This window comes from Tachypleus tridentatus, chromosome 1 (assembly GCF_004210375.1).
Source record: "Tachypleus tridentatus isolate NWPU-2018 chromosome 1, ASM421037v1, whole genome shotgun sequence".
NCBI classification, from domain to species: Eukaryota; Metazoa; Arthropoda; class Merostomata; order Xiphosura; family Limulidae; genus Tachypleus; species Tachypleus tridentatus.
The window spans coordinates 168,199,822-168,222,734 of record NC_134825.1 but is presented as its reverse complement, the minus strand read 5'-3'; the positions used below and the strand labels follow the sequence as shown (position 1 = coordinate 168,222,734).

At 32.4% G+C, this 22,913-nt stretch overlaps 1 pseudogene across 1 annotated transcript in view; it reads right to left on the bottom strand.

Moving 5' to 3' along the window:
* Positions 1 to 21,354, bottom strand: part of LOC143230006 (microtubule-associated serine/threonine-protein kinase 3-like) — a 67,129-nt pseudogene extending 45,775 nt beyond the window's left edge. The window contains exons 1-4 of the transcript XR_013016179.1: positions 21,036 to 21,354; positions 5,118 to 5,350; positions 2,556 to 2,584; positions 465 to 541 (exon numbers count right to left, since the gene is read on the bottom strand). The product of XR_013016179.1 is annotated as a microtubule-associated serine/threonine-protein kinase 3-like (transcript). The remainder of the gene's footprint in view (positions 1 to 464; positions 542 to 2,555; positions 2,585 to 5,117; positions 5,351 to 21,035) is intronic.
* Positions 21,355 to 22,913: the final 1,559 nt, after the last annotated feature.

Sequence of the window (22,913 nt, the reverse complement as noted above, 5' to 3'; positions counted from 1 at the left end):
AATTCCTTGAGATTTTGAAATATTAATCACAAGTGACATAATTATTAATTAAAACAAATCTTATTTCCTTAAAGAAAGCTAAAAATACAAGTTTGCACGATAACTCTAAGCAGCTTCTGATTAAAATAAAAGGTTAAACAATAAAAAATAATAAACATAAGAGAAAGTAAAAGAACCAAAGTTTAAAATAAAACTTCACTTTTCTTCAAAGAAGAGTAAAATAATTCTAATTTTCACATACTTAAAAATAAAAATCATTATGATTTATGGGGAAAAAATCTATGTAGATACAACCAATTATATGTTTAAAGATTATCAGTAAACCTTGTTTTCATAACACACTGCAATGACTAAATAAGAGAATTATGGACGATAATCGCCATTATTTCTATACATGTAACTTCTGAATGACTAAACATGTAGGTTAGTTCTTAGACATTACAAACAATTATTCAGTTATTTACTCTGACAAACAGGTGAATGTCTTTTTGGTAAAGTGGGTGAAGTATTACAGATGAAACTTTTTCTTGCAGCTGCACAACTAATAAAAAACAAAAACACTCCCACAAAATTTTATCTTATATTAAAATGGTTTTAAACATTTACTATAAAAGAAATTATGATATTTTTTATGAATGTTTATTAATAAATTATTAACTTCTTGCATTTACTGGCAGGAATCTTCACTCCCAATCTAGAAACTGTGTTAATGTACAGTACTGTAAATATTTATAAAAAGTGATGGGCTACTCTTTACCAACAAATAGTGGGAATGACCATCACATTATAATGCCCCCATGGCTGAAAGGGCAAGCATGTTTGGTGTGATGAGGACTTGAACCAGCGACCCTTAGATTATGAGTTAAACACCCTAACCACCTGGCCATGCAGGGGGCATTACATGATTGTATTCCAACTAATTAAGAAATATCAAACCAGGACAAAGCTCATAAAAATACAGTCAATCATACTATAACTAGTAGCAGTAGTACTAGCAGAAGTATGATCCAGACATGGCTCACAGAACCAAAATACTATATGGCATGCATGTAGAAATCACAGTTTTGGTTAGTCAAGGATACTCCACGTGAAAAATTGCATTAACAATTTAGTAAAAGCTATACTGAAGATTCTTAATAAGTTAGACAAAAATAACAGTAATTAATAGAAGTGGTAAAAGTTAATAAAAAATGAATGTATGCAATACTGATGTTGATTATCTCAAGATATCTCCTTTATCAAAAAGATAATGGTTGATTACAGTTCTTTCCAGCAGCCTTGCTGTAAGTAATAATATAAGTATTACCTTGGGAACAATAAGTGTTCTCAGTAAAGGTGTTTATACATAAAAACCATTGCTGAGAAGAGGTAACAAATGGGCAAAGCTGGAAAAATGTGCCCTTTAGAGATGACTCTAAGTTTGAATTGTTTGGTAAATATCACTGATAGTTAATTTGGAAAATAGAGAGGTGAAAACAGTATCGTAATTAATATACAACATCTATAGTAAAGCATAACAGGAAGTAGTACATGTCTGGGGCTAAATCTCAGCCAACAGTGTAAGTGATCTGAACAAACTTGCTGGCAGTCTGACAGAAACATTCCCTCAGGCACATGACTTCAAACAAAATAAGAATCCCAAGTATACAAAAAATGTGGCAAGATTACATGAAATACTCACAACCATGGCCTGAAATGCACAAATTCCTGAAACAAACACTATTGAGACTGCAGGAGCTCATGTAAAAACCAGAAAAACTTGGTTGAATTGTAGCAAGTAGTACTTGGAACAATATTACAAAATTGTACATTCAAAAATGGTATGAAAGCATGAAAACATGATGTACTGCTCTGTGTCAAGTAAAATATCAGTGCATTGGACACTTTATTCCTTTAGTATTTTATTGGTAATATTTTGTACTACAGTGGAACCCCTCTAAGCGGCCACCCCTTGAAAGCAGTCATTCAATCACAGTCCCTTTTTTTTGTTTACATAATCCCTAATTATGTAGAGTGGAACCCCTCTAATCAGGCCAGTTTGTCTCAGTCTCAAAGGTGGCTGCTTTAAAGGGGTTTCACTGCATTAATAAATTAAGCCGTCTAGGTGCTATTACTCATTGTTTGTGACTTCTTTGTATCACTTCCCTATTTTCATAATTATTTCCATAATTGTATCATTAATAAAATCCCTTGAAATATATAGAAATGAACATATGACAAATTAATTATAAAATATACTGGTAATCAAATATACTTTATTGTTCATAATATCAAAAAGTAAAAAGAAATGTTAATGACAATGGGGGGAGCATAACATTTTATAATCACACAACTATAATATGTATTGAAGTAATTACCAAGTACCAAGGTAACAGATACACAGAAACCTGAAAGATAAACTAGCAAATGTGTTTTAATTTGTTGTAAGTTGAAAATATGATTTAAAAATAACCTATTTACATAGAGTATACTACTTTCTATGAAGTATATGAGATATAATCTTGAACAAAAATTACCTCAACTTTTAAGATTTACACAGTTGTAAGAACCCTTACCTGCCTCGATGAGAGATGCTAAGTTCCTTCTGTAAAAGAGAAAAAAGAAAAATCAGTTAAAATTAAACTGCACATACAATGATATATTAACATAACTCACACAATGAACAAACTAGTTTGAAGCTTGTCCTTGAATAAGTCAGTTCATATTGTATATACTTACACAAAACTCATTCAAACTTTCTTTGCAAACCAAATCAATCGTTATCTATTCACATTAAGAAACTAATGTGGTTTACCATAATATTCTAAAATTTCAAAATAGGAAACATCAGGTGTTCTGATTAAATGAAATTACATGCCTCATATTCTAAAAGGTTTCAAATCCTGAAGAAATGTCAAGTTACTCCTATAAACAACCAAAGTTAAATAAAAACCTTAATTCTTCATCACATAAAAACAGCAAAAATAATAATGACGATAGTGACATAAAATAATAATGATGATAGTGACATAAAATGGAAACAACATATAGTTATTAAGTTAATTCCACAATTTTGGAACTGTATGTAAATAAATTCACGTAGAAAGCAACCTTAGTGTCTGATCTTAGTGTACTAAACAATATTAAAGAAACATTGCTAAGTGAATAATACACAAATACATATCAAATACTTTGATAAAAACATACTTAACTTTTCAATAAATGTTTTTTCAATAATTATTTTATCAATTTTTAAGTGTTAAGTTATGCTTTGATAATTAATGTATTTTGTAAGCTATCTTGTAAAGTATATTAATGCAATGACATATGATATTTAGTATACGTCTAAACAGAAAATACTACTGCATTTTATGAGTTACATTTTCAAAAACACTCATTACAAGTAATTTGTTGCATTTCAAGCAAAAACTGCAAACATTTAATCTTAAAAATGTTTGGATTTTAACTAAGGAAGCAAATAAAATAAGTGATAAGTCTTTCAGTTGCAAGATTGTGGTTAATAAAACAGCTGGGAAGTTAAACACATTTGGGACTAAGTCTCTGAATATTCTTTGAAATAATATACTTAAGTTTTTTTTTAAAATGTATATATTTGGATACTTACTATCTTTGTGTGCAATTTTATGAATTATTTTGTTAAGTACACTTCCTAAACTTCTATACAAAAGAAAGAGTGTCTAATACATAAGCCTTTATTTAGAAATAGCTGTTTTTTTTACATATCTCACATTGTATGTTTGTGTTCACACACTGCACAAGAACAACACAAATGTCGGCAACACTGCACTAAACCACTTTGAAAGTTCAAGAAACTGAGTGACTTATTCAATGTAATCTCCTAACTATGATATCACATGACATACAAAACTATGAAATGTGTCTTAAAAACATCCACCTTGTAAGGTTACTGCATCTTTAAGTTCCTAAATAGTTTACGAGTTACTATGGCATTATGCCAAAAAAAACGTTCATGAGAATTTAAATCATGTGACACTAGGAGGCCAAGCTAACCCAGATCCACAGCTGCCGTGGACATTCAAAATGATGGTACGTTTAAAGGTGTTTGCAGAAAAAATCCAGTATAGTGTTTGCTACTGCGGGTGCTACCTATTGCAACTAAATCTCTCAAGAGTGCAGTACAACACTGCCAAGTTTCTTAACATTCGAATGTAATGTGTCAATTAGAAGACACACAAACGAAGAATGTATAAAAAGTCTCCTGTACACGAATATGTTGAACTAAGCTTTGATTAGAAATTACTAATAATTTACTAAATTATTATTGTAAGGAAGCTGATATCATCACCCACAATATTAAACAACATTGCATGATCATCTCAAAAACATGTCTGTAAACATTTAATAAGTAGCTTACATGTAAACACACAATATGGAAGGTCATAAACAATTACTATAATCAGCTTATGTAAACCAGTTAAAAGTGAATAAGTCAAATGCACACACATAACTATATCCATGTAAAAATGTTTGTTGTTGTCGTTTTTTATAAAATATATATTTATTCTTGATGACAAGAAACCCACTTGAAATAAAAATATATTCCAGAATGGCTGGTACAGGTATTAACACTTTTATTGATAAGGAGAGAACAACGTTTTGACCTTCCTAGGTCATCTTCAAGTTAAGGTCGAAATGTTGCTCTCTCCCTATCAATAAAAGTGTTAACACCCATACCAGTTGTTCTGAGATACATATTCATTTTATATTAGATCTAAGTGATAGAAATAAATGAAATATTTATTAAAGTAACTACCAAATATTGATGAACAGGGAGAAATAAAAAAATTAAACAATTCACTAGTCTTGCAAGTGTTTCAATGTATACTTAGATAATATATTACACACAGACACTGAATTATTTGTTATTTGGCACAGAACATGTGTTGATGGTATATGCATACCTGCAGACACATTTTGCATACTTGAACATATTCTTCTCTTCCCAAAATTCCATCTCAGTGATATTTAAACTCACAATAAACTTCAGAACATTATAAACCCATTACTGTGGATTAATCTCCATTGTATGAAATGATTCATGATGAAAATATTGGCAAAAATATTAATATTTTCATAAACAGAAACCTTTATCTTACCTTCAATTGTATCACAAAAGAAATATGCTGAGAAAAGTCAAGAGTCAAACCATGTTTCTTTAATACACTTTCACTTGCACTTCGACGGATGCCAGGGGATGATACCATAGCATCCTTCTTTACCTCTTGATCATAACTGTTTGCCATATTCAATCTTGAGAATCCATTAAATTCTTGAATTCTTTGATGCTCTCACTGCAGTCATGACTTAGGACTAGAATTTAAAAAGCTCTCTGGCAAGAAGAGACAATTATGTAGTTACTGTGTTTACGAAAGAGGCTAACTAAGTATTAATTTAGTATCAAAAATATAAAGAATATTTTTTGTTTAATAGCAAAATTTTGCTTTAAATAACCATGCTGTGGACATTTAAACTAAAGCTGCATTGAACTAACCATAATGGATTTTTATAGCTAAGTAAAATTTAATAGCAAAATCCAAAATGATAGCACACATCACTTCTAAAGAGCTAAATGTATTGAAACAGCCAAAAAAAAAAATAAATTTCTCTTAATTGTTAAAATACTTCTTAAAACTATGTTTTTCTTACACTATGAATTTATTAATGGTGATAAATTGTACAGTTTTAACACTAAAATAATGAATCAGAGTTTATGATTCCATTTTGAATCTATGGTAAAGCTATTAGGGCAGTTCCCATCAGCCAATTGCCTTCCCTCAAGTGAGAAGCTAAACATTGATTTAATTGTAATCCTGTTTAACCAACTGTTGGAATAATAAAAAAAAACTAATTTTAATTAAATTATAGTTTAAGTGATACTAACTCAGGTGATTGCTAATCTTAGCTAATAAATTATATTGATTAATCAATTAAGTTGTCCATCTCTTAGATAATGATAGGTGTGTGTTCTTCTTATTGCAAAGCCCCATTGGGCAATCTGCTGAGTCCACTGAGGGGAGGCAAATCCCTAATTTTAGCATTGTAAATGTGAAGACTTGATGCTGTACCAGCAGGGGATTATAATGATAGGTAAGGAACTAATATTTTAATTTTTCAAAGATAGCACAGGTCTGTAGTAGTTTTATTGTCTTGAAATTTTTACATGTTCTACAGTAATTCTTGTGTACTAAATGATATCCATTTTTCTTCATTATGTAGAGATTTTTTAAACAAGATGGCATATTTACTTTTACATAAATAAATAATTTTCATGGGTATCAGGTCTTTTTGTCATGCTTAAACTGTTGACAACCACTGACTATACATTTCTCTAAACCAGTCATGACATAAATCTTATTTATCATTTTAGAATACACAAGGAACACATTGCTAGTATGTGTATGAACTTTGATATTATTGTGTTCTTTTCAAAACTATTTATTCATCACTATGGCAATAAGAGGTTGTGTAAATGATCCAAATATATTCTGTTATATTCGTAGTAAATCTATTGCAAATAAACAATGGCAAAACTTTGGAGAATTCATCAAAAACAGCATATTATGCACATTCTGGAATAACACTTGGGACCAAGACAAATCATCAGCTCCACACAAAATTTGTACCATTTATGTTGAAGAGTTAAGACAGTTGACTAAAGATAAAAAAAAAAAGCCTTTTGGAATTCTAATGATTTGGCATGAGCCTCAAAACCATGGAGATGACCGTTGTATTTGTTCATTTAAAATGCAAGATTACAACACTTGAAAAAAAAAGGAAATTTCATATTCAAATCTTCAGTCTGCTATAAGATCTATTGCTCACTGACCTGATGTGCCTGTACCTACTGCACCATGGACCTGATGTACATGTACCTACTGCACCATGAACCTGATGTATATGTACCTACTACACCAGAGACTCTTGATACAGTTTCATCTGATTCTGAATCTGAGGTCAAAAGAAATGATGATATGGATTGTACCTACTGCACCATGGACCTGATGTACATGTACCTACTGCACCATGAACCTGATGTATATGTACCTACTACACCAGAGACTCTTGATACAGTTTCATCTGATTCTGAATCTGAGGTCAAAAGAAATGATGATATGGATTGTTTACAATATGAAACATCTGGTGAACCATAACTTTCACAGAAGGTAAACTTGTGACTTGCCGAGAAATTTGGGCCTTCCAAAGTATCCTTCAGATATTTCGGGCTAAGAACTTATTTTCTTCAGGGGCATCAGTTTACTAGTGCATAAATCATGAGAAAGAGTTTATATGACACTTTTTGTAAGGTTCACCAGTTTATTTCAACAATATTGCTAAATTAATGCCAATGTTAGGAGCTGCAGTCTGTGAACCAAGTAAGTAGAGACTGTTCATTGATTCCTCAAAAAAAAAACTAGAAGTTCTCCTTTACAATGGTAACAGATATGCATCTGCTCCTACTGCTAATTTGGTTCACTTAAAGGAAGTGTACAAAAATCTCAAACTACTTAATGAGGTTAAATACAAAGAACATGGTTGGTTACTCTGTAGAGACTTTAAAGTCCTTTTCATGCTGTTGAGTCAACAATCTGTTTATACAAAGTTTCCATGTTTTCTGTGTGAATAGGACAGCAGAGCATGAAATAAGCTTATTTGTTTGTTTTGAATTTCACGCAAAGCTACTCAAGGGCTATCTGTGCTAGCTGTCCCAAAATTTGCTGTGTAAGGCTAGAGGGAAAGCAGCTAGTCATCAATACCCACTGCCAACTCTTAGACTACTCTTTTACCAATGAATAGTGAGATTGACTGTCACATTATAATGCCCCCACAGATGAAAGGGCAAGCATGTTTGGTGTGACAGGAATTCAAACCCGTGACCCTAGGATTACAAGTTAAGCACCTTAACCACGGGGGCCATGAAATAAGCACTGGCTAAAAAGCAATGAACATGCAGATTCAGCCTGATACCAGGATAAAAAACATTGAAAGTTAAGTTGGCACAAAGAAAGTTCTATTACCGTCATTTAAAACTGGATTTGAGGAAGTAGTTTGCAAAGGTATAAGATAAAGATGGGACCCATATGGGCAACTCCCAGCTTTTTCAGAAGCAAAACATAAAAAAGGGACTTTTGGTAGACCTAAGATTCGATAATTGTCTTTGAATGAACAGACTGATAGGAAAATGAGGAAAGTTGATAAAGAGAAGAGGATTATCTTTAAAAATGTTACTGAATTAGGAAACAACAAGGACTCAACTTACAAAAACATTGTCAATAACATGCTCAATAAATTCAAAAAAGTTAAGGTGTAATATGCACTTGAAAGTTCATTTCTTACAGTCACACATTTTGGCTATTTCTCTGAAAATTTCAGTGCCATCAGTGGAGAACAAAGGGAAAGGTTTCATCAAGACATTATGGAAATAGAGTAAAAATATCAGGAAAGGTGGAACATCAGTGCAATGGCTGATTACTGCTAGTTATTGAAATGAGAGACTCCAGATGCAATACATGAAAGAAAAACCACAATAAACAGTTTTGAGCATACAAGGCATAAATGTCACAAAAAACAAACCAGGATGAATGAGGATATATATTAATTTGACATAATGTTCTTCCTTCTTCTTCAATTTGTTTGCATTTTTTTGTGAACAACCATAATAATGTTCACTGTTGTAAACATAATAATAATAATTTTATCTTAGTAAAGCATAAAAGAATTACACAACAGAAACAAATGAATATTATTTTTTAAATCTGTGTAGCTGAATTATGGAAAGTCCATTATTAAAACCAAAACAATTGTTATGAAGTTTAAATCTGCAAGCCTGTGTAATTAGATATACATTTGAAAAACCGAAATAACAATAGAAACAAACATTAAATATTTGTTCTACTTAGGACACCAGGACAATCCACAAAGAGAATTGCAATAATTTACACATGAGCTGTGGCAACTAACTAAAGTGCCCTACTTTATAACAAGTTAGAATCCATTAACAGAAAGATCAGTGGCAAAAGCCATCCACATGAACTGCTCATGTAGCAGATGTATTCTCTTTCCATCATCACTTTTGTTAGGACTCATATGACATTTATTTTTGAAGAGAAAAAAATTATAAACGTAAAAATAAGAAACAACAAAGCTCCTGCTAAACAAGCATCTAATTTATCGTCCTTTTCAAAGCCACCAAGATGCTTCATCTTACTTATTTACTGTATGACATTTGTGATATACGACCTTTTTTACATTAAGAACATTTCACAGAATCTATGGACACATCACAGGATTATCCCATTTTGCATACGCAAGTAAATGAAGTGCTCTATTACTATATACATGTTTGTGTCTCTGGGTAAACCACATAATACTGATTACATACATACTACTTTTGGACTCTTTGCAGTAGAGAAAACAGTTAAATCAGAATGATCAGATACCAACCATCTCAAAAGTAAATACAAGTGTAAAATAACACACTTCAACAAAACAAAAATAACTAACTCAATAGCAGTCACTGTCAAAGAAGAGTTTTATGAAAATCTACTGATGAGGCAGCCAAGCAAACACTGACAAGAAAAACTATAAAATAAAATAAAAAATTCATATAATAAAACAAAGATGACTGTATTCATGTGTATCAACAAACTTAAAAATGACTGGATTCATGTGTATCAACAAACTTAAAAATGACTGTATTCATGCATATCAACAAACTTAAAAAAAACTTAAAAGACACAGTATAAGTCAGATACAATCTTCAAGAAATATTTTACACTCCAAATCTTTTTTTTTTTTTTTGGCAAAGATTTCAAAATGATTTACAGTACTGATGAATGTTGCATGGGAAAGATTGAGAAGGAATCTGACAAATGCAAGCATTTGTGTTGTCTGCAAGGTAGTAAGCAACTTTATTAGATGTTTCACCCATTTATTTTTTGGTAAGAAATAGTCAAATTTAATATAAGCTCTATCTACTCAAATATAATATGCATAAAAGAAAGATTTCATTGGTACACCAGTTTTTATGACCTATTTTCTTTTTTCATTTAACAATGTAATTTTCTGTATGCCTATTATAAAGATAATGTTTCATTCCACAGAGATGCATAACAGATATTTAAAATAAAAAGACATTACAATTATATTTTGACATGTTTTTTTATAGACAAAAAAAAAGGAAAGTTCACAAAAATAAAGAGTTTATAAAACAAGTTCAACCTCTGGAAACAATCAATACATTGTTTATGGAAAATAAAGAAAAAATGCTTCATTCTTAGTTTCTACAAATCCACAGAAGATTTAACTATTAAAATATTGTCGAATTTGAACTATATTTACTGTTATAATTCCACAAATCATCTTGAGATGTGATAGCTTAGCTGTAAACCAACTACTGTATTAAACATTTTCATTCAAAGATTAGACATTTATATAAGGCTAATACAATCTAAAGTACATAAAATTGATTTTATGCTCTATGACTCCTGTTGATAACAATAATATTAATTTAGCATATAGCAAAATAAAAATTACATGTATACAAGCTATTGTTTAATGTTTCTGTTCAAGAAGCCTATAATTATTATGGGTTTTAATATTGTTTGTACATTTTCAATAGAAAGTATATTAACCTCTTTGCTAATGTTCCAGTAATCATGAAATAAATGATGCCACAAAGACCTGAACTTTCTGAACAATAATTAGTATGTACATTTAAAAGAAAAGAGACCTGTGTATTTGTTTTGTACCTTTCAAGTATAATTTTTAAGTTAATAAATATATATCAATACTACTCTCTCATCTATCCAAGCAATGTCTAGCACCTTTCTCACTATCTACAGATATTCTGCTGAAACTAAACCATATTCAACAAGCTATTACAACAAAACATCATACCAACATCTTGATACCAAATGTTGCTCAACAGCTTGGAAAGTAAGGATTTCAGTCCCCTCTCAGGTCTTGATATTTATACCAAATAGTTGTTACTTGTAAAATAATCAAGTGCCTATCATTTTGATTATGAAACAGCTCAGATAGGAACATCACTTCCTTCCAGTCACTGATTTTGTTTTTTTTAAACCAATTGACCAGTATAAATGCTGGTGAAGTAGTTAACCCCCAGTCACAGTGATTAGAAAGCCACTGTTAGCATCTTGGATTAATTGCTTGTCCACTGACAATTTCCCCATCTGACTGCCCTCAAACATTCAGATATGTGATGCCAGTGTATTCCTCTTTATTAGTTAAAATATTATTATATGAAACAGTACTTTTATCATTAGAATCAACCTGTTCATCCATCTTTGAGTCTTGGAGTAACTAGTATTCCAGAGGTTCATCAATAACGTAGTGTTTAGCTTCTACAAACTAAAGTTAAGGTATAAACTTGTAAAGAGCCTTATTCTTCCAACAGTCAATAACTCCTTTTTTGTTTATGTAACTAAACTGTATGTAGCATCTGCACATACTTATGTCTTGTATTGTAACTTTTACTGGCTCCAAACCTAGTTCGTATTAAGCACAGGATAAATACATATGTATGTTGTGCTATGTACATATTGGTACAGCTGAAAGAAACAGCCAAACACTTAAATAAAAACCCTTTGAGAAATAAAATGTTACTTTAATTCCATGTGGTTCAAGCTGCACTTTTGGACCACTTGTCTGAAAAAAAAAAAGTGACTCAGGTGGTTCTAGTTATGTTAAAAAAGGTGGGATGAGCTCCTCAACCAATGTACCTAAATACTGCCCTGCGTTGGAACATCATAGAATTCAAAGAAGAGCAGAGTAACACATCTGAGACAGTGAGAGTAATAATAGTGAGAAATGTTATACAGATAAGATTAGAGGAGAGCAATGATGCACCTGGAAACTGACTCAATGGATGACAAACATGTCAAATCACAAAAGCAGGGTAAAGACTGAACCATACAGATCAATTCCTGGAACTGTTCCTAACTCTAACAATCTTGGATAAGACTGCAGAGGGAGCTAATACAGACTCTGAATATAGTAACCCAAACATGAATAGGACAACAGTGAAAGAGGAGAAAACAAATCATGAAAATATAAAGAAACAACAAGGGCAACTGGTTTTGACAGAAAACAAACAGCTGTGATTGAACAAAACCACTGTATAAATTAAGTCAACATACCCAACCAAATCAAAATATACACCCACAGCTCAAAAAGACAAATTCATGAATTAATAAGACATTTTTCAACTTGTTGAATTGGCTGAAGTGACCACATGGGCACTGTGAAGAACATATCTGACAGTAACACATCACTACTCAGAATTTTTGATAATGTTGAGTTAAGAGAGGTACAAAATACAGTGATACATATAGGAAGTAATGGCATATTTTCCAAAAATTATCTGGCAGCTTGAAGGTTGCAAAAAGTGTGAATTCTGCATCTGGCTGGCTGACAAAAAACAGAAGTTCAACTAGCAAAGAGCAACACATATTAATACTGTTCAAGTTGCCAAAAACAAACAATGTCAGTGGTTTAGAGCACATCAAATAATGCAGAAATATTGCCAAAGAAGATATACTAATCAAATGTATTTTGTGACAAAATTACAAATGGACCATAAAAAAGAAAAGTAATATAAAATTATAGCCAATATTATCTAAACATTCTGTAAGAGTGTCAAGTCATGACCTTTTTCACTTGCAATTCATAAATATGAAACTCCATGCTTTGTACATAAAAAACTGATTATGGCAAGAAAACAAAAAAGTAAAATTGTTAAAAAAATCCAGAAGTCCCAAAATTCCAATAATTTCTGGAGACACGTATCCAGAACCTATCATGAAAAAAAGTTAATTTTACAATGTAATCGATTTAATTCACTTCACTGAGTCATCAACAGATTGCATAAGAACCAGTTTTGTAACAATTACAGCCAAACAGTCACTAAGTTCAAGCTTTTGATCTTTAACCTATTGTTATAACAACATGTTTTTAGAAGTACAACTGATTTGCCTATTTGCTGATGCACACAATCATGAAAATCATCTTGTGTAGAATGCATTCAATCAACTTATTCTTATGAATATTGCAATATATATTTGCACCGTTCAGAGTGACACACATATCAGGTCTACAGAAAGTTGTACTTCTTTTGTGAACATCCAGAGATTTGGAGAACAACTGGCTTACTGTTTATTAATTGCAAAGTGTGCCAGCAAAGAATTCGTCCAAATCAATTCAGTCAGGGTTAACAGGCTTATCAGGCACATGCTTGAGAATGTATATTGTCTGTCCAACAATCAAAACAACTTTGCTAACAACTGGACATTGAAGATCTATGATTCACATGAAACTCTTCAGATGTGCCAAGATATAATACCTCTAACTCAGAAAACCACCAGTAGTTTTAACTTATGAATGGTTGCTTTGTTTTTGTTGGATTTCACATAAAACTACTTAAGAGCAATATCCATTAGCCACCACAACATTTAACTGTAAGAATACAGGGAAGGTAACTAGCTAACACCATCTACTGCCAACTCCTAGTGTTCTCCATGCTAATGAATAGTTCGATTAATCATCACATTATACTGCCCCTGAGCTGAAATGGTGAGCATGTTTAGCAATGGGCTAATGACCAGTGCACATCAATTTTGGGCAAAGAATAGGGAATGTCCATGACAATTTTATCCATAGAGGAAACCATTGCTATCCCAAAAAACAAAACAACAACAACTCCATAAATAATTCACAACACTTTTTGGTACCATCCAGTCCTTGCTTTATGCAAAGCCTGAAGAGTTTTCTGATTTAGAGCTCTAGGAACTACTATTTAATCATGATGATACATATTCTTACCTCTGGATCTAATTAATCTTGATAATACATGTTCTGACCCTGGATCTAATTAATCATAATGGCACATGTTCTGACCTCTGAATTTAATCAATCTTGATGATACATGTTCTGACCTCTGGATCTGCTTAATATTGATGATACATGTTCTGACCTCTGGATCTGCTCAATCTTGATGATACATGTTCTGACCTTTGGATCTGCTTAATCATGATGATACATATTCTTACCTCTGGATCTAATTAATCTTGATGATACATGTTCTGACCTCTGAATCTAATTAATCTTAATGGCACATGTTCTGACCTCTGAATCTAATTAATCTTGATGACACACATTCTGACCTCTGAATCTAATTAATCTTGATGACACATGTTCTGACCTCTGGATCTGGTTAATCTTGATGATACACATTCTGACCTCTGAATCTAATTAATCTTGATGATACATGTTCTGACCTCTGGATCTGCTTAATCTTAATAATCCATGTTCTAACCTCTGGATCTAATTAATATTAAAGACACATGTTCTGACCTCTGAATCTAAATAATCTTGATAATACATGTTCTAACCTCTGGATCTAATTTATATTAAAGACGCATGTTCTGACCTCTGAATCTAATTAATCTTGATAATACATGTTCTAACCTCTGGATCTAATTAATATTAAAGATGCATGTTCTGACCTCTGAATCTAATTAATCATGATGATAAATGTTCTGATCTCTAGATCTACTTAATCTTGATGATACACGTTCTGACCTCTGGATCTACTTTATCATGATGATACATGTTCTGACCTCTGAATCTAATTAATCTTGATGATACATGTTCTGACCTCTGGATCTACTTAATCATGATGATAAATGTTCTGACCTCTGGATCTACCTATTTTGACATCCCTCCATGACTCACTGGTGTACCAGAACACATTTAACCATGTGAGCTGGGATTCATTCTGGTTAAAAAAAAGTACAGAAATGCCATGCCAACACGTCTCATCTTACTACACTTCTGCTTATAATGCTAAAAACCAGAGTTCAATACCCTTACTTAGTATAGCCCAATTAACTCATTGAGAAATGTTGTACTTCAAAATAAACAGATCTTGTTTTCACAACCCCAATGACTCTGATGTAAGTCTGCAAGCTTATGAGATAAAAAATCAGGTTATGATAATCAAGGTGGGTACAGCATAATAATCAAGGTGGATACAGCACAGATAATCAAGGGGGGTAACAGCACACAGAACCCATTGTGTGACTTTGTGCTTCACAACAAACAAATTTTATTTTGACAATCCTTGATTGTTCAACAGTAACTCTGAAGGCTTACAACACTAAAAAAGCTAGTTTTGACACCTGTAGAGGGCAGTATGCAGGTAACTCATTGTAAGGCTTTGGGCTTAACAACAATACAATCTTGTTTCAATAACCACTGGGTTCACATATTCTGACATCAAATAACTGTACCGCTCTGTCACCAAATAGCCTGTAGACCTTACAAAGTCCATTAAATTTAGAATTCATTACTTTGATATCAGATAAATGACAACCGAAATCACTTTACTCACAAAAACTCAAAAAAGCCTGAAATGTAAAAAATATATATACAATATTTTATAATCACTTGTTAATTTGTGAATTTGTAAACTTTGTATCAGTTCTGAATTACAAAGAAACGCAATAAATACATAACAACAGTAACTAAGACGTAACATGGTTGATCTTATACGGCTTCGGTATACAGTTTGTGTATGGTGTCTTTTATCGAGAAAATTAAAAGACCCAAACCTCTTAGCCAATCATAGACGTTCCAGGAACTGCCACTCTTTGTAAAGTGTGTATTTTCTTATAGCAAAGCCACATCAGGCTATCTGCTGAGCTTGCCGAGGGGAATCGAACCCCTGATTTTAGAGTTCTAAATCCGTAGACATACCACTGTACTAGCAGGGAGCACTCTTTGTAAAGTCAGGAGAATGTAGTAACTGAACAATCAAACCTTAATAAGTGATAATAATAACAAATAGTTCTGATACTCTCACAAAGTTACAAAATACACACTTATGATGCCACAAGTCAGAGTTTCAAATAGTTACAAGCCGTAAAAATCTATCTTCATTGAAATCAACATACCTTAGACTCCAGTAATTCAACGTAGCAATGTTCAAAAATGATAGTAATTCAGCATAGCAATGTTCAAAAAGGATTGAAAATTTTCTAAATACTGACATGGAATAAAGCTTTCATAGTTTATACATGTCGTAACAAACCTGTTTTCAATGAAGCCAATATACATAACAAGAATCCTGCAGTTTAGCATAGCAACATGCAGCTGTACATATTCTGACTATCTACGGTTGCTTGGGCGATTTATATTACAAACTTTGATGATTGCTGCTAAAAAGATACGTTAGAACTCATTCTGAAAGTAAAGCGTGTTTGTACTGCACATGTGATTCAATAATACAGCTTTATTTCATAAACTCTGTTATGTCATAAATGAATCGCATCATAAAAGTCATAATATGAAAAGTGACATCTTACTCCCTATTCATGTAAAATACTTTCATTCTTATCATTAAGAATAACTGCTTAAAGTTACGTGGAAAGAGATTGTTTTGAATTTTGCACAAAGCTACACGAGAGCTATCTGCGCTAGTCGTCCCTAATTTAGCAGTGTAAAACAAGAGGGCAAGCAAGTAGTCATAACTAAGAGTCAACTCTTGAGATACTCTTTTACTGACTATGTGCATGAAAATAAGTATAAGAACCAGTATTGAAAAGAGAAAGGTTGTGATCGGAGAGCATACGCTCTACGGAGTGACCCCTCCCTTCAATATCAGTACTTCCCCAGAGATATTATGTCCATTAAAGTCCCAAAGGATTAAAAAGGGAGACGATAACTGTTCAATGAGAGTGTCAAGGTCTGAACTGTTTCAATCTTCACTACTTATGTGTATCACACTGAATGTGGGTCCCAGTATGATTCTGAATCCTTTTCTTGACATAACTCTCCATAAGATGTTTTATTGGAACCCAGATAAAATTGGTGCATGATGCGAGAGAAAAAAAGATACTATTCTTGTAGTCGGTATTGTAAACTTCAGGAAACTTTTCAAGGTTTTTTTTTGTTTTTTTTGTTAAATGTAAGACAAAATAATCAAAATTAGAATTGTTATTTCTTGTTGTACTTCAGTCCTTTTTTGTATCTGATTATGATTGGACTTTCTTGAAGTGTTTATTATAACAGGAAGTTCACTCTGTACATATGAACAAACAAGTTTATCCATCTTAATACAGTTAATTACTTTTTAATGAAGTTTATATTAGGGGTGTATTTTTTAATATTTTAGTAAACATATGTTACATTTTTCACAGAGTTGTAACAAGTTGGAAAAAATGGATTTGGAGGAATGTGTGTTGGTAGGTAGTGCATTTCAAGTCTAACAGATTTTCATACAATTATCTGTCACAACATAGTTTTATCTTGGAATTCAGTCTGTTTTGGACAATAATGTGATTTTAACTCTGTTATTTACTAGTTGTAAGGAACATTTTGATGACACTCCCATAAATATTTTGTAATTTTTATATAGATAACAGATAACACACTGTGCCATCTAGCAGTTGGCTGCTTTTCTCTTGAAACTCTTGTAAGTTTTATATGGTTTGTATAACTTAGAAGCAGCTTTTACAGTGTTGTTGTCATTGTATCATGTTTATTACAATTTGTACAGTTTTTAGTGGTATAATACATATTTGTTTTTTAAACGTTCATCACGACGTGTATATGTTTTACTCCAGCTCTCCATGTGTAGTTGTTAATGTTTCTATTTGGTATTTCAGTATTTTAATAAACATTTTCCTTGGAAACTGTATTTTTTCATTTACTGCTGTCCAGACAGTGACTATATTTGTGGTAAAGTTCACTCTCTAAATTAGCTGTTTTAACCTTGTAACTTTTACATTCTCAGTTTAAAAAGTAGATATCTCATGCATAAAAGAAAATTTTGAGCTATTGAACCAGAGAACATAACCTTCAATGTGATAAACACCTAGTTAGTATGTTTTAGGATTCTAAGAGAATAAACCTTCTATTTTATAGAACTTGTCCCACTGTGAACTTATTACAGACGACGGGATTCGTCATCTGGGAACAAATGGCTATGCCGCAGACAGTTTGACCGTGCTGGAACTTGATAATTGTCCACTTATTACTGATGCTTCCTTGGACCATCTAGTTTCGTGTCATAGTTTGCAACGAATTGAGTTGTACGATTGTCAGTTGATCACTCGAGCAGGCATCCGCAGGCTTCGGGTGGGTTTTTTTAAACTAACCTTTAGAACTCTTTAGAACCATATCATTCACCTGCTTACATTGTGTACATATTATCAGCCTTCCTGTTTAATGTTAATTATCACTAGTTAATAGTGTAGAAGTTTCTTTAATCAATGGAACTCTGCCGTAAGTAACAAAATAACATTTATTTCAGTTGAAACACTTTCGCAACAGTTGTTCTTCAGCCAACAGTGATTACACATTTTCAATTAATAAATTAATATTAGATTTTTCAGTTACTGTCTGGAAGAACATTCTATTGAAATAGAAAGTGACAAAGATTTGACCTGTGGTCCAAACTAATTGGATATTATTTAAGTAATTAGTATGATAGAAACTTTAATTCAAGAATATAAAAAATTTTCTTTTCAAATGAAAATTTAATTTTTCAGATCTCACTTCTTTATTCTCTTGTGTAATTATATCTCTTCAATAAATGTTACATCTTTACACAAGGTTTTGTAAGGGTCATTGGTGATATCTTTGTAGTGTTATTGAAAACAATAATTAAAATCTTTGTATTCAACAACAAAACATGTTCAAAAGGTCTTTCCTCTTTTTTTTTTGTAAATTTAAACATTGGTTTGGAGATAAAATCAGTTTGAATATCGTTAGAATAATGTCCTTTCATGGTGAGATCAAGATAAAAAATGTATAGACTGTGTGAAATGTAAATTCATGTATGTTTGATTCCACTTTAATGCCATGTTAAAGAGTGATTCATTACATATCTGTTATACTTAATATTTTAAAGCAGCTAAATTCTTTATTCTAAATCTTGTATGATCAACTTTTTCAAGAGTAAGTACCACTTACCCTAGATGAAGGAAAACACTTGATTTGCTTTTTTACCAACAGTTTGGAAGTGAGAGTAAAAGATCTATTCTATTGTAACTGATTTAATTCTTTCTTTGATGTATTTTGATTTGATTTAAAATTTGTGGACATTGAAAATGCCAAATTGAGTTTTCTCTTTTAATAAATGTTTAAGTTCAATTGATTTATTATTTAGGCTTTGGATTTGTAAACTGTTGAGTCATGCTAAGTACTTAAACAGTGGTGGATTTAAGGTTGTGTGGGCCCTATATTCCATGTGATTTTTACATAGAATAAAATTATCAATGGGTCCCCATTAAGGCTATGGGGCTGAATCCCCTACCTAAATACACCACTGCTTGAAAGTGTTCCAACACTGTACAATCATTTATTTTATCTTTTTTTTTCAAGGTTTAAAGTAGTGGCTATGACTCTTTGACTAAATAGAAATGTTGCCTAGTGCTATGACAGGTGGAATATCACAAAAGTAAAAATAACTGCAATGCTTACACAAATGTATTTGTAATGGAATTTTAAAGAATGCTCTTAGAAAATATCATAATTTCACAATGAGATCAGTAATAAGTTTGTGTATCTATTGTTGTCTTCTAGTCTATGTTTTCTTTGTTTTCAGTCACCTGCCAGATCTAAAAATCCATGCCTATTTTGCCCCAGTGACCCCTCCTCCTTCTGTGGGTGGGGGAAGACCAGGATACTGTCGGTGCTGTGTAGTATTATGAAATGTTCAGTGAACAAGTAGCCAACCCAGACTTCTCAGTATTTAAACAAGTCAGAAGTAAATGCAACCATCAGGTTGTTTTATCGTAGCCTAACAAGTAGGTGCATTGTTTATGGTTTTGGCTGTTTTATTCACTTTTCATATATATTCCATATGCCTCAATCATTCTCTGTGATTGACAAGTTTCGGTCACCAGACACATAACAATGTGCAGCTCTAGGTTACATATAAAATAGGTGCAACTGCCACAGAAGCTGGTAAATACAGTTGGGATATGACAAAAAACAAATGTCTGCATCCTCTTCATGAAGCTTTCTTTCCAGTAGATGCTACGATTCATTACCCTCGAGCCAGATGGATAATTTCCTATAAATAAACAAATATAACTAGGGGTCACATGGCCAGGCCATCTTCATTCCTTCTGATAACTTTTATGTTGTGTCAAGTCAAAGGTCTTTATACATAACTATAGATAGGGTAAGTAACTTAAATATAAATATTTTGATATGCTGTGTCTCCAAATATTTAGGGATATTATATATTGTGTATCTTTTTATAGTTAAACTTGTGTATATCTTCTCTAAAAAAACATTTCAATGCAATTAAAGACAGTTACAGAGAGAGAAAACCAGATTCACAAAAACTCAAGAAATAACACCATATTCTCAGCTTATGGTGACATAAACAGTTCTTTATCCCCTCATTTGATAAATTAATAGTTGTTTGAGAAGAAATTAAGTGTCCATAGATAGTCCACAATGTTTGTCGTCAAATATGTCACGCTAAACAGGAAACTTCAATTAACAAGATTAAAGGAAGCTTACCGCTGATTTGAAGGCTTAACATAGACACGTACAGTCACTTAACGTGCCTTGGTTGTTATCAATATATCTCATTTATTCAACGAAAGACACACAATCTATACTCAAAGACAATCACATTTATGTATGTCCTCAAGGTAATTTACCTCAGTTGATGGGGTTATTATTTCGCTAAACAACTTCTAATGGGAAATATGAGCTAAATGTTTCACTTCTTATAAAAGAATTATCATTTAGCTTCATGTTTATAAAAAATAATAACCGTAGTAGCTCGTTTACAGAACGATTACTAGGCTTAGAGTCACAACAGAGATAATTGTTCTTTACAAAAGTAGCGCTATAAATGCCAATAAAAAGTTCGTGATGAAAATATAGCAAATATATTCTTTATCTTTAAAACACACAACGATCTGTGTTAATGTGGTGTATTCAGATACAATAAATTAAATTTAGAGCTTTACCTGATAAGCTCTCTTAACAGGAGGTTCCATCAAGATAGAGAAACAATCGAAACTAATTTAAAGCTAAGGAGTAACCTTACAAAAGGCCCGACATGACCAGTGGTTAAGGCGCTCGACTCGTAATTCAAGGATCGCGGGTTCAAATCTTCGTCATACCAAATGCTCGCTCTTTCAGCCGTGGGGGCGTTATAATATAACGCTCATTCCCACTATACGTGGGTAAAAAGTACCCCAAGTGTTGGCGGTGGGTGGTGATGACTAGCTGCTTTCCTTCTAGTCTTACGCTGTTAAATTAGGGACAGATAGCCCTCGTGTAGCTTTGCGCGGAATTAAAAAAATAACAAAACCTGCTTATGAAAACGATCTTCATCAAACACTTACATATTTTGTCTACAACTCGACAACAATTTGAATATTACACCCGAAAATAATATTTCACTTAATACGTTCAACAATATAATTCACTTAGCAACTAACTACAGGTAGAACCCTTGACAACAGAATTCTATAAACTATCCTTACTCAACTTTTTAAGCTAACTTTCTCTCGCGCAGTGAAGTAAATTAAGATTTGAAAAATATCTATTTAGCTGAATTTAGCTGAATACTTTAGTATTCGTAAAAAGAAGAAAACAAACTTCTAATACTACTAATAAAGCGTAGCTTGTAAATAAGTCCCGAAAAACAACTCCACCGGTTCATAAAGCTTACCGGGTTCGTGAGGGACTCGCAGCGAAGGAGACCAGGCGACATTCTCGAGGAGAAATTTCCATATACCTCGAATTTCGAGATAATAGAAATACTTGTGTGTAAATGGAAACATCTATGGAATCCACTAACTTTCCTTCTTCATCCCACACCAGGTAAAATGTTTACATTTTATACTGAGTGGCTGACGTTTGTGTAGGCCCGAATTTTGTCCATGTAAATATGATGATAAATACAAGTAAAGTAGGAAAAGTGAAGGCAAAGGCACGAACGTTGTGTTAACCTGTTGTTACAGTAAAAAGTAAGCTGACAGTACCCAAAACAAAGTACCGATCCAAACCGGCCCATTCAGAGTCGGGAAGGGCAGATGACTGAAAGTGCCCTAGTTGGGATTTACAGATCCAATGCCTCAAATTGTAGGTGGAAAAAGTGTCCCAAAAAAACCTACTTTCACTACTTAGGACCGAGTGACGCCCCTTCCAGTAATTTCTTTTTCCTTCCCATTTAAAGTAGAGTTTGGGTAGTAACACGCATGAATAATCGGGTGATTGACCAATGAAAGTAGGTTTTCCAAAGGCACTCCCCCATCACACACACAACCAATTTCTAGGAATATTTCCCTTCAAGTCAGACCCCTTGTTTATTTTAATCTATATGTATACCTATTCAAACTTCTAACTTTTAATTTTAATTCCATTTATTCTACTTTATATTTATTTTATTATTTAATTATTTTTAACATCTGCCGTAACATTTTTCATCTTGGAATACGATCGCAACAAAATCGATTTTGGGATTCGATTGTGGAAGTCAAACAAAACGAATGCACTAATGAAAACAATTTCACAATGAAAGGAGATGTGACAACTTAAATACCGTCTCCCAATGGTGCAGCGGTAAGTTGGCAGTGATAATAAACAGTTTTACTTGCAATACATTTGTAAGGTATTGTATCAAGTCAAAATATCACACACTCACTTTGATTTCCTCTCATCGTAATTTGTACATAATATTTTGGGTTTCATTTGTTTTTTGAAGGAAAATATTTAATCAACTACGATCAATTGTAAAGTCTTTAAATAATTAGATTGTATTTCCTTTGAAGTTCATAATATCAATATCACAGTACTCTTTTTGCCTTCATTGTCAGGGGGGTAATAGCCATATTGAG